Genomic DNA, 12,013 nt, shown 5'->3' on the forward strand with positions numbered 1-12,013 from the left:
GACCTTCCTAGAAGGACCAATGAGAGGCTGCCACAGAGCCTGAGCACCTTCAGGACATTCCTGGAGAACCAATGGGCTTTGCTGCAGTATCCAAGCATGTGACCCTTGATCTCCAATGAGAGATCTTACCCTGGGCATGCTCAAAAGGAGAAAAGCAGGAATTAGTCCCAAAAGCATCTACTCACCGCTGCCCAGCACTGGCTTCAATGGCAGAAGCTGGAAAAGCAGTAGTAACCCTTTGCACAGAGTCAGATTGAGCGAGATGCGGGGACATCTCCGCTGTGCAGGCTCCACTGCGGCAGGAGAAGAATGGGAGACCGCAGCGGAGATGGCCTGAGATTCCCCCTGTGCAGAGGCGGGAACTCGACTCCTAACATTACCCCCCCTGTTATGGACCTGGTGGTTAGGTGCACCAGGAATGACCTGATAGTTAAACACGGAATCGGGACGAGCTCTGGGGAAATGGGAACTCTGCTGACCGCAAACCCTACTCCTATCAACACAACTAGAAATAGCCATGGAGCGTGCCTGACTCTGCCTAGACGCCTCTTCACAGCCTAAGAGCTAACTACCCCTAAAGAAAGGAAACAAAGCCTTACTTGCCTCAGAGAAATTTCCCCAAAGGTAAAAGCAGCCCCCCACAAGTATTGACTGTGAGATAAGAGGAAATCACAAACACAGGATGAAATAGGTTTTAGCAAAGAGAGGCCAGTCTAATTAAACAGATTGAGGATAGAAAAGGGATCTTTGCGGTCAACACAAAGAGCTACAAAAACCACGCAGAGTGTGCAAAAAATACCCCCGCACCGACTCACGATGCGGTGGTGCCACTCTGCACCCCCAGAGCTTCCAGCTAGCCAGGTAGTTTCATGATAGCAAGCTGGACTAGAACTTATCAAGAAAAACCATATGTAACAAATGAACAAGCAGGAACTTAGCTTGTGCTGGAGTAGACAGGTCCTCAGAAAGATCCAGGAGAGATCTGAACCAGTACTAGAACATTGACAGCTGGCATGGAGTAACGATCTGAGTGGAGTTAAATAGAGAATCCAGCCTAGCCCTAAACGAGGGCAGCTGGAGAAGGAATCTCAGAACCAGCAGCTCCACTCACAGCCACCAGAGGGAGTCCACGGACAGAACTCACCGAAGTACCACTCATGACCACAGGAGGGAGCCCGAGAATGGAATTCACAACAGTACCCCCCCCTTGAGGAGGGGTCACCGAACCCTCACCAGAGCCCCCCGGCCGTTCAGGACGAGCCAAATGAAAGGCACGAACTAAATCGGCAGCATGGACATCAGAGGCAACAACCCAGGAATTATCCTCCTGACCATAGCCCTTCCATTTGACCAAGTACTGAAGTTTTCGTCTCGAAATACGAGAATCCAAAATCTTCTCCACCACATACTCCAACTCCCCCTTGACCAACACCGGAGCAGGAGGATCAACGGAGGGAACCATAGGCGCCACATATCTCTGCAGCAACGACCTATGGAACACATTATGGATGGCAAAAGAAGCAGGAAGGGCCAAACTAAATGATACAGGATTAAGAATTTCAGAAATCTTATAAGGACCAATGAAACGAGGCTTAAACTAGGAGAAGAAACCTTCATAGGAACATAACGAGATGATAACCAAACCAAATCCCCAACACGAAGTCGGGGACCAACACGGCGACGGCAGTTAGCGAAACGTTGAGCCTTCTCTTGGGACAAGGTCAAATTGTCCACCACATGAGTCCAAATTTGTTGCAACCTGTCCACCACAGAATCCACACCAGAACAGTCCGAAGGCTCAACCTGCCCTGAAGAAAAACAAGGATGAAAACCAGAATTACAAAAAAAAGGCGAAACCAAAGTAGCCGAACTGGCCCGATTATTAAGGGCGAACTCAGCCAATGGCAAGAAGGTCACCCAATCATCCTGATCCGCAGAAACAAAGCATCTCAGATAAGTTTCCAAAGTCTGATTGGTTCGTTCGGTTTGGCCATTTGTCTGAGGATGGAAAGCTGAAGAAAAAGACAAATCAATGCCCATCTTAGCACAAAAGGACCGCCAAAACCTTGAAACAAACTGGGAACCTTTGTCAGACACGATGTTCTCCGGAATGCCATGCAAACGAACCACATGTTGGAAAAATAATGGAACCAAATCAGAAGAAGAAGGCAATTTAGGCAAGGGTACCAAATGGACCATTTTAGAGAAGCGATCGCAACAAAGAAATAATGATTCCTACTTGCTGAATAGGGTCACCAGAAGAGCGGGGTTTCAGAGCAAGAAACAGTTTACAATTGTTTTTGAAATTCAGAAATTTAGATCTATCCCCAGAAAATAACTCAGGAATTGGAATTCTAGGCTCCAACATAGGATTCTGAACTACATAATCTTGAATGTTTTGTACCCTTGCAGCGAGTTGATCTACACTCGAGGACAGACCTTGAATGTCCATATCCACACCTAAGTTCTGAACCACCCAGAGTTTAAGGGGAAAAGAAAGGCAAAACACACTGCAGAGAAAAAAAATGGTCTCAGAACTTCTCTTTTCCCTCTATTGAGATGCATTAACACTTTGTGGGCCAGCTGTACTGTTATGGACCTGGTGGTTAGGTGCACCAGGAATTACCTGATAGTTAAACACGGAATCGGGACGAGCTCTGGGGAAATGGGAACTCTGCTGACCGCAAACCCTACTCCTATCAACACAACTAGAAATAGCCGTGGTGTGCCTGACTCTGCCTAGACGCCTCTTCACAGCCTAAGAGCTAACTACCCCTAAAGAAAGGAAACAAAGCCTCACTTGCCTCAGAGAAATTTCCCCAAAGGTAAAAGCAGCCCCCCACAAGTATTGACTGTGAGATAAGAGGAAATCACAAACACAGGATGAAATAGGTTTTAGCAAAGAGAGGGCAGTCTAATTAAACAGATTGAGGATAGAAAAGGGATATTTGCGGTCAACACAAAAAGCTACAAAAACCGCGCAGAGTCTGCAAAAAATACCCCCGCACCGACTCACGATGCGGTGGTGCCACTCTGCACCCCCAGAGCTTCCAGCTAGCCAGGTAGTTTCATGATAGCAAGCTGGACTAGAACTTATCAAGAAAAACCATATGTAACAAATGAACAAGCAGGAACTTAGCTTGTGCTGGAGTAGACAGGTCCTCAGAAAGATCCAGGAGAGATCTGAACCAGTACTAGAACATTGACAGCTGGCATGGAGTAACGATCTGAGTGGAGTTAAATAGAGAATCCAGCCTAGCCCTAAACGAGGGCAGCTGGAGAAGGAATCTCAGAACCAGCAGCTCCACTCACAGCCACCAGAGGGAGTCCACGGACAGAACTCACCGAAGTACCACTCATGACCACAGGAGGGAGCCTGAGAACGGAATTCACAACACCCCCCTCCTAGGGCCCCCCCTTGGACCTCGCTACGCTCGAAGGCAGCAATGAGCTGCAGAGCCTGAATGTGCTCAGCAGGCTCCCAGGACCTGTCCTCAGGACCATAACCCTTCCAGTCCACCAAATAAAATTTTTTGCCACGTACCACCTTGCACCCCAAAATAGCGTTCACCTCGTAATCGTCCGTAGACAAACCCGATGTCCCGGCAGATGACTCGGAAACCCGGGACATGTATACGAGTTTCAAGAGGGACACATGAAAGGTGTCGGTGATACCCAGGCATGGTGGAAGGGCTAAACGGTAGACCACAGGGTTAACCTGTTTGAGGACTTTGAAAGGGCCCAAGTAGCGAGGTGCAAACTTAGTGGACTCAACTTGCAGCCTGATGTTACGGGCGGAGAGCCACACCAAGTCGCCAGGAGCAAAGGTTGGAGCAGGGTGGCCGATGTGCATCGGCGGAGAACCTCATTCTCTCCTTGGAGGCCTGAATGGCATCCTGAGTGCGATCCCAAATGTCCCGTGCCTCCACAGCCCAGTCTGCCACCCTGGAGTCAGGAGAAGACACGGGCATAGGCAGAGGTACCCACGGATGCTGACCATAGTTAAGGAGTAAAGGGGTTTGTCCAGTGGAGTCGGCTACAGCATTGTTCAGTGCAAACTCTGCCCACGGTAGCAGGGAAGCCCAGTCATCCTGCCTGGCTGAGACAAAATTTCGCAGATATGTGTTATGTGACCAAGGTCTGGTTGGCCCTCTCTACCAACCCATTCGTCTCGGGATGATATACGGAAGAGAGATTCAACTCAATGCTGAGAAGACGACAAAGCTCTCTCCAGAACTGAGACGCAAACTGGGGACCCCGGTCACTGACAATTTTGTCCGGCATACCGTGTAGGCAGAAGATGTGTTTTATAAACAACGCTGCCAAGGCCCGTGCAGAAGGTAGCCATGGAAGCGGCATCAGATGCACCATTTTAGAAAAATGATCGGTGGTAACCCAAATGATGGTACAGCCCCGAGACTTGGGCAAACCCACCACAAAGTCCATCCCGACCATCTCCCAGGGCCTGTCTGCCACTGGCAAGGGATAGAGTAACCCAGCTGGCCGTTGTCGAGGAGACTTATTTTTGGCGCAGGAGACACACGCCCGAATGTAATCTCCGACGTCACGGACCATATGTGGCCACCAGTACGTCCTCGCCAGCAGCTCAGGTGTCCACTTTGTCCCAAAGTGTCCACCTACCCTGGACGAATGGGCCCAAGAGAGAACCTCCGGTCGCTAATTAGTGGGTACAAAAGTCTTGCCCGGAGGCACAGACTCTAGCAAAATTGGAGCTACGGTTCTCAAGCTCTCAGAAGGGACAATAAGCTGAGGCTCCCCTTCCTCCTCCTCAGATGACACAACGGAGCGAGAGAGGGTGTCAGCACGAATGTTCTTCTCCCCAGCGAGATAATGGAGGGTGAAGTGGAACCGGGAGAAGAACAAGGACCATCTGGCTTGGCGAGAATTTAACAGCTGGGCTGTTTGTAAATAAACCAAATTTTTGTGGTCCGTGAAGACCTGGAAGGGAAAGCGAGCCCCCTCCAAAACATGTCTCCACTCCGAAAAGGCTAACTTCATTGCTAGCAACTCCCTGTCCCCGATGGAATAATTCCTCTCCGCTGGTGTGAAGGTCTTGGAGAAGAAGAAGCAAAGATGCTTCCGACCTTGAGCATCCTTTTGGAAGAGGACTGCTCCTGCACCAATGGATGAGGCATCCACCTCCATTATAAATGGCTTATCAACATCGGGACGATGTAGGATGGGAGCACTAGCAAAATGAGACTTGGAGACCTCTTCAGACCACAATTTGGGATGTGCTCCCTTCTCGGTGAGGGTACCAAGGGAGCTACCAAAGTTGAGAAGTGGGGAATGAACTGACGATAATAATTTATGAACCTCATAAAGCGCTGCACCGCTTTAAGAGAATGGGGTTCTTGCCAGTCCATCACAGCCTGTAGTTTGGCAGGATCCATAGCCAATCCCTGGGCAGAGATGATATAGCCCAGGAAAGGTAAAGACTAGGGTTGAGCGAAACGGGTCGGCCATTTTCAGAAGTCGCCGACTTTTGGCAAAGTCGGGTTTCATGAAACCCGACCCCTGTGTGGGGTCGGCCATGAGGTCGGCGATCTTCTGAATCTGGTATCGGAATTCAGATACCGAGTTCCGATATGTTTGCGATATCGGAAATCAGTATCGGAATCCACATTTAAGTGTAAAATAAAGAATTAAAATAAAAAATATTGATATACTCACCTCTCCGATGCAGCCTGGACATCGCCGCTGGTAACCGGCATCTTCCGTTCCTAAGAATGGCGCTTGAAAGACCTTTCGATGACGTCACGGCTTGTGATTGGTCGCGGCCGCCCACGTGACCGCTCAGCGACCAATCACAAAGCCGTGACGTAATTTTCAGGTCCTAAATTCCTCATTCTAGGAATTTAGGACATGAGAATTACGTCACGGCTTTGAGATTGGTCGCTGAGCGGTCACGTGGGCCGCCGCGACCAATCACAAGCCGTGACTTCATCGAAAGGTCCTTCACGCGCTCATTCTTAAGAAGGAAGGCTGCCGGAAAGAAGCAGGGCGCGTCCGAGGGTGAGTATATACCTAATAGGAATATACTCACCCTCGGCTTCTTTCCGGCAGCCTTCCTTCTTAAGAATGAGCGCGTGAAGGACCTTTCGATGACGTCACGGCTTGTGATTGGTCGCGGCGGCCCACGTGACCGCTCAGCGACCAATCACAAAGCCGTGACGTAATTCTCATGTCCTAAATTCCTAGAATGAGGAATTTAGGACCTGAAAATTACGCCACGGCTTTGTGATTGGTCGCTGAGCGGTCACGTGGGCAGCCACGACCAGTCACAAGCCGTGACGTCATCAAAGGTCTTTCAAGCGCCATTCTTAGGAACGGAAGATGCTGGTTACCAGCGGCGATGTCCAGGCTGCGTCGGAGAGGTGAATATATCAATATTTTTTATTTTAATTCTTTATTTTACACTTAAATATGGATCCCAGGGCCTGAAGGAGAGTTTCCTCTCCTTCAGACCCTGGGAACCATAGTATCCCATTGCACTGCATTGGGTTTCGTGTTTCGGCCGACCCCGACCCCGACTTTTTTATAGGATCGGCCGATTTCACTCGACCCGACTTTTGAGAAAGTCGGGTTTCGTGAAACCCGACCCGATCCTATAAAAATAAAAGTCGCTCAAGCCTAGTAAAGACTCCTGCTCAAACATACACTTCTCCAACTTTGCATAGAGGGAGTTTGCTCGTAAGAGGTCGAAGACTCTGCCAACATCTCTCTGGTGGGAGTCAATATCTGGAGAGAAGATGAGAATATCATCCAGATAGACTACGACTGAGGTGGAGAGCATATCCCAGAAGATATCATTGACAAAGTCTTGGAAAATGGCTGGGGCATTACAGAGCCCGAAGGGCATCACCAGATACTCATAGTGCCCAATCCTGGTATTAAACGCCTTCTTCCATTCGTCCCCCTCACGGATGTGAATCAGGTTATAAGAACCCCGCAGATCTAATTTGGTAAATACCCTTGTTCCCCGTAGCCTATCAAAGAGCTCGGAAATCAGGGGCAATGGGTATTTATTCTTAATGGTGATGGGGTTAAGACCCCTGTAATCTATGCAAGGATGTAATTCTCCGTTCTTCTTCTGCACGAACAAGAACCCCGCCCCTGCAGGTGACACTGACTTCCTAATGAACCCTCTTGCCAAATTCTCCTGATGTATTGGGACATAGCCTCCATTTCTGGGAGAGAGAGGGGATAGACCCGTCCCCGAGGAGGTTCTGCTCCAGGCAAGAGATCAATAGGACAGTCATAGGGATGGTGAGGCGGAAGGGTCTCTGCAGACTTTTTGGAGAAGACGTCTGCATAGGACCAATAGCACTTGGGAAGGGAAGAGAGACCTGCGGGTATCTCAGTAGAGGAAACCTGAATGCACTCCCTCACACATCTGCCCGTACATGAATCACTCCAACCCAATATCCTCCCAGAGGTCCACTCAATATGTGGGGAGTGGAAACGGAGCCAGGCTATTCCCAGCAGAATCTCGTCCATTCCCTCGGGAAGAAAAAGAAGGGAAATAATCTCCTGGTGGGAAGGGGACATAGATAACGTGAAAGGGACAGTCTGGTGTGTGATTTGTGAGTGAAGTGTCGACCCATTCACCACTCTAACAGTCACTGGCTTGGAGAGCATCACCATAGGTATTGCATGGCGCAGAGCAAAAGCAGAGGACATGAAATTCCCCTCTGCTCCAGAGTCCACACAAAGCTCGACTGTTAGAGAGGATGAGCCTAACATGATTGTCCCTTTGAAGGACAGCTTGGAGGAAAATGCCGCTGTGTCTAGTGAACCTCCTCCAATGGTTACTAGACGCGATCGTTTACCCGACCGCCGTGGACATTTATTTGCATAATGTCCTTGTTGTTGGCAATTTCTACAAACCGTAGGTACTCGAGCGGTCTGAGACTTAGGTCCCGCTCGAGAAACCTCCATGGCCTCATGGGAGTCGGACTCCTGAACGGAAGATTCTAGAGGTCTGGCGAAGATGGGAGCCAGCCGAAAACTCTGCTTACACTGGGTCCGCTCTAACCTCCTCTCGTTAAAATGGAGGTTGATGCGGGTAGATATAGTAATGAGCTCCTCCAGTGTGGCGGGAATCTCCCTGGTGGCCAAGGCATCCTTCACATGGTCTGCCAGTCCTTTCCAGAACACCGGAATAAGGACTTTATCCGGCCACTCCAGCTCAGAGACCAGAATCCGGAATTGGACGGCGAACTGGCTGACCATGGACGGACCCTGTGCTATTGCCAACAATTGGAGCGCGGTATCGTGGGTGACACAAGGTCCCAAAAAGACCTGTTTCAGAGCGTCCAGGAAGAGAGGAGCACTTTGCACCACACGATCATTACGCTCCCATAGCGGCATTGCCCACTCCACCGCCCTGCCCAACAAAAGGAATAAAATAAATCCCACTTTCAATATGAAAAAGAAACTGGGTCCGCGCTACAGTGCTATAGAGACAACTAGGAATGTACACTAACAACGCTTAGATAATGCACACTATAGCAGTAAAATAAATGGCAGAAGGATGAATGCTGCACTGCCCAGCACCACACAAAATACCAAGTGTGTATTTAAACCAAACCCCACTGGTCAGGACTGCGACCTAGAACCAGGATCAAAGATGTGTCTGGAAAGCCAGTGAGTAAATTCCGCACTCACCGTTGTAATCCAGTACCCGGTATGTGGTGATGGATGTAAGTCCAGTAGGAGGGTGGTGTCTGTCGGGCTGGTGTGCGGGCAAAAGGACGGACGAGCAGGGAAGAGTGACCGCAGAGCAGCGTGCCGTGCGGGAGCTGCGTAGAGCCAGGGACAACTCCGGCCGGTAGCGTCCCTGGATACGAGCGGCAACCAACCGAGGGAGGAGCTCGCTGGCAAGGGCTCAGCGTGTGACGTCACTGAGCTCAGAGAAAGTACGGGGTGTCGCAGGGATCAAACCAACGCGTTTCGAAGGAGCAGCGTCCTTCTTCATCAGGGTTCATCCCACTTTCACCCGTTCCGTAGGAAAACGTGCAGCCAGGAGCTCAAGATGTATTGAGCACTGACTCACAAATCCCCGACATAGCTTACTGTCACCAGCAAACTTGTCTGGAAGCGGGAGACGGTATAAAGTCGGAGCAGGGGTGGCAGAGGACAAACTGGCTGCAGCTACACTGGCAGCCTGAGCAGCGACTGCGGTAACATCCACAGCTGAGGTCGTGCGCTCAAGAGCCGCCAACTACATGGCGGTAGAAGCGATCTCTGTTGCACGTTTTCCTACGGAATGGGCTAAGGTGGGATTTATCATATCCCTTTTGTCAAGCAGGGTGTTGGAATGGGGTACGCCACTGTGGGAGCGTGATGATCGTGTGGTGCAGAGTGCTCCTCTCTTTCTGGACACTTTGAAACAGGTCTTTTTAGGACCTCGCATCATCCACGATACAGCGCTCCAACTGTTGGCAATTACACAGGGTTCGTCCATGGTTAGCCAGTTCGCCGTCCAATTCTGGACTCTGGCATGAGAGCTGGAGTGGCCAGATAAAGTCCTTATTCCGGTGTTCTGGAAAGGACTGGCAGACCATGTGAAGGACGCCTTGGCCATCAGGGAGATTCCTGCCACACTGGAGGAGCTCATTACTATCTCTACCCACATCGACCTCCGTTTTAATGAGCGGAGGTTAGAGCGGACCCAGCCCTCTGGAATCTCCTGTTCAGGCGTCCGACACCCATGAGGCCATGGAGGTTTCTCAAGCGGGACATAAGTCCCGGGCCACTCGAGTACCTGTGGTTTGTAATATTTGCCAACAGTTAGGACATTATGCCAATAAATGTCCTCAGTGGTTGGGAAAACAATCGCGTCTAGTAACCAGTGGAGGAGGTTCACTAGACACAGCGGCATTTTCCTCCAAGTTGTCCTTTAAAGAGACAATCACTTTAGGCTCTTCCACTCTCACAGTCGAGCTTTCTGTGGAGGGGAGCTGGGGTGGAGGGGAATTTTATGTCCTCTGCCTTCACCCAACACCATACCCCTGGTGATGCTCGCCAGGCCAGTGACTGTTCGAGTGGTAAATGGGTCAACACTGCCACACAAATTACACATCAGACCATCCCTTTCACATTATCTATGTCTCCTTCCCATCAAGAGATAATTTCCCTGCTTGTCCTTCCCAAGGGGATGGATGAGATTTTACTTGGGATGCCCTGGTTACGTTTTCACTCCCCTCTTATAGAGTGGTCCTCAGGGAGAATTTTGGGCTGGAGTGAATTTTGTAAGGGCAGATGTGTGAGGGAGTCCATTCAGGTTTCCACTACAGAGATACCCGCAGATCTCACTTCCCTATCCAAGTGCTATTGGTCATATGCAGACGTGTTCTCCAAGAAGGCTGCAGAGACCCTTCCACCTCACCGTCCCTATGACTGTCCTATTGACCTCATGCCTGGAGCTGAACCTCCTCGGGGACGGGTCTATCCCATCTCGCTCCCAGAGATGGAGGCTATGTCCCAATACATCCAGGAGAGTTTGGCAAAGGGGTTCATTAGGAAGTCAATGTCACCTGCAGGAGCGGGGTTCTTCTTCGTGCAGAAGAAGAACGGAGAACTACGCCCATGCATAGATTACAGGGGTCTTAACACCATCACCATTAGGAATAAGTGCCTGTTGCCCCTGATATCTGAGCTCTTTGATAGGCTATGGGGAGCAAGGGTATTTACCAATTTAGACCTGCGGGGTGCTTATAACCTTATTCGTATCCGTGAGGGGGATGAATGGAAGACGCTTATAATACCAGAGATGGGCATTATGAATATCTGATGATGCCCTTTGGGCTCTGTAATGCCCCAGCCATTTTCCAAAACTTTGTGAATTAAATCTTCTGGGATATGTTCTCCACCTTGGTCGTAATCTATCTGGATGATATACTCATCAACTCTCCAGATATTGACTCCCACCGGAGAGAGGTTGGCAAGGTCTTTGACCTCTTATGGGCAAATTCTCTTTATGCCAAGTTGGAGAAATGTGTGTTTGAGCAGGAGTCCTTGCCTTTCCTTGGTTATATCATCTCCACTCAGGGATTGGCTATGGATCCTGCCAAACTACAGGCTGTGATGGACTGGCAGGAACCTCATTCTCTCAAAGCGGTGCAGCGTTTTATGGGGTTTGTTAATTATTACCCTCAGTTCATTCCGCATTTCTCGACTTTGGTAGCTCCCTTGGTAGCCCTCACCAAGAAGGGAGCAAATCCCAAGTTGTGGTCGGAGGAAGTCTCCAAGGCCTTCCTCTCTATAAAATCTCATTTTGCTAGCGCTCCCATCCTACATCGCCCTGATGTAGATAAGCCGTTCATAATGGAGGTGGATGCCTCATATGTTGGTGCTGGTGCAGTCCTCTTCCAAAAGGATGCTCAAGGTCGGAAGCATCCCTGCTTCTTCTTTTCCAAGACCTTCACACCAGCAGAGAGGCATTATTCCATCGGGGACAGGGAGTTGCTAGCTATGAAGTTGGCTTTCTCTGAGTGGAGACAGCTTCTGGAAGGGGCTCGCTTTCCCTTCCAAGTCTTCACTGACCACAAAAATTTGGTGTACCTACAAACAGCTCAACGGCTAAATTCTTGCCAAGCCAGATGGTCCTTATTCTTCTCCCAGTTCCAATTTACCCTCCATTATTTCTCTGGGGAGAAGAACATTCCTGCGGACGCTCTCTCTCGCTTCGTTGTGTAGTCTGTGGAGGAGGAAGAGGAGCCTTGGCTTATAGTCCCTTCTGAGAGCCTGAGAACTGTGGCTCTGGTTTTGCTAGAATCGGTGCCTCCGGGCAAGACGTTTGTACCTACTAATTTGCGACTGGAGGTTCTCTCTTGGGCTCATTCATCCAGGGAGTGTGGACATTTTTGGACATCTGAGCTGTTGGCGAGGACGTACTGGTGGCCGCATATGGCCCGTGACGTCAGAGACTATGTTCGGGCGTGTGTCTCCTGTGCCAAAAATAAGTCTCCTCGACAACGGCCGTCTG

General features: G+C 49.9%; 1 protein-coding gene across 1 annotated transcript in view; it reads left to right on the top strand.

Moving 5' to 3' along the window:
- Positions 1-12,013, top strand: part of LOC143803971 (receptor-type tyrosine-protein phosphatase beta-like) — a 92,230-nt gene that overhangs the window by 11,870 nt on the left and 68,347 nt on the right. The window lies entirely within an intron of this gene.

Source organism: Ranitomeya variabilis, chromosome 2 (genome assembly GCF_051348905.1).
Source record: "Ranitomeya variabilis isolate aRanVar5 chromosome 2, aRanVar5.hap1, whole genome shotgun sequence".
In the NCBI taxonomy this organism is placed as follows: domain Eukaryota; kingdom Metazoa; phylum Chordata; class Amphibia; order Anura; family Dendrobatidae; genus Ranitomeya; species Ranitomeya variabilis.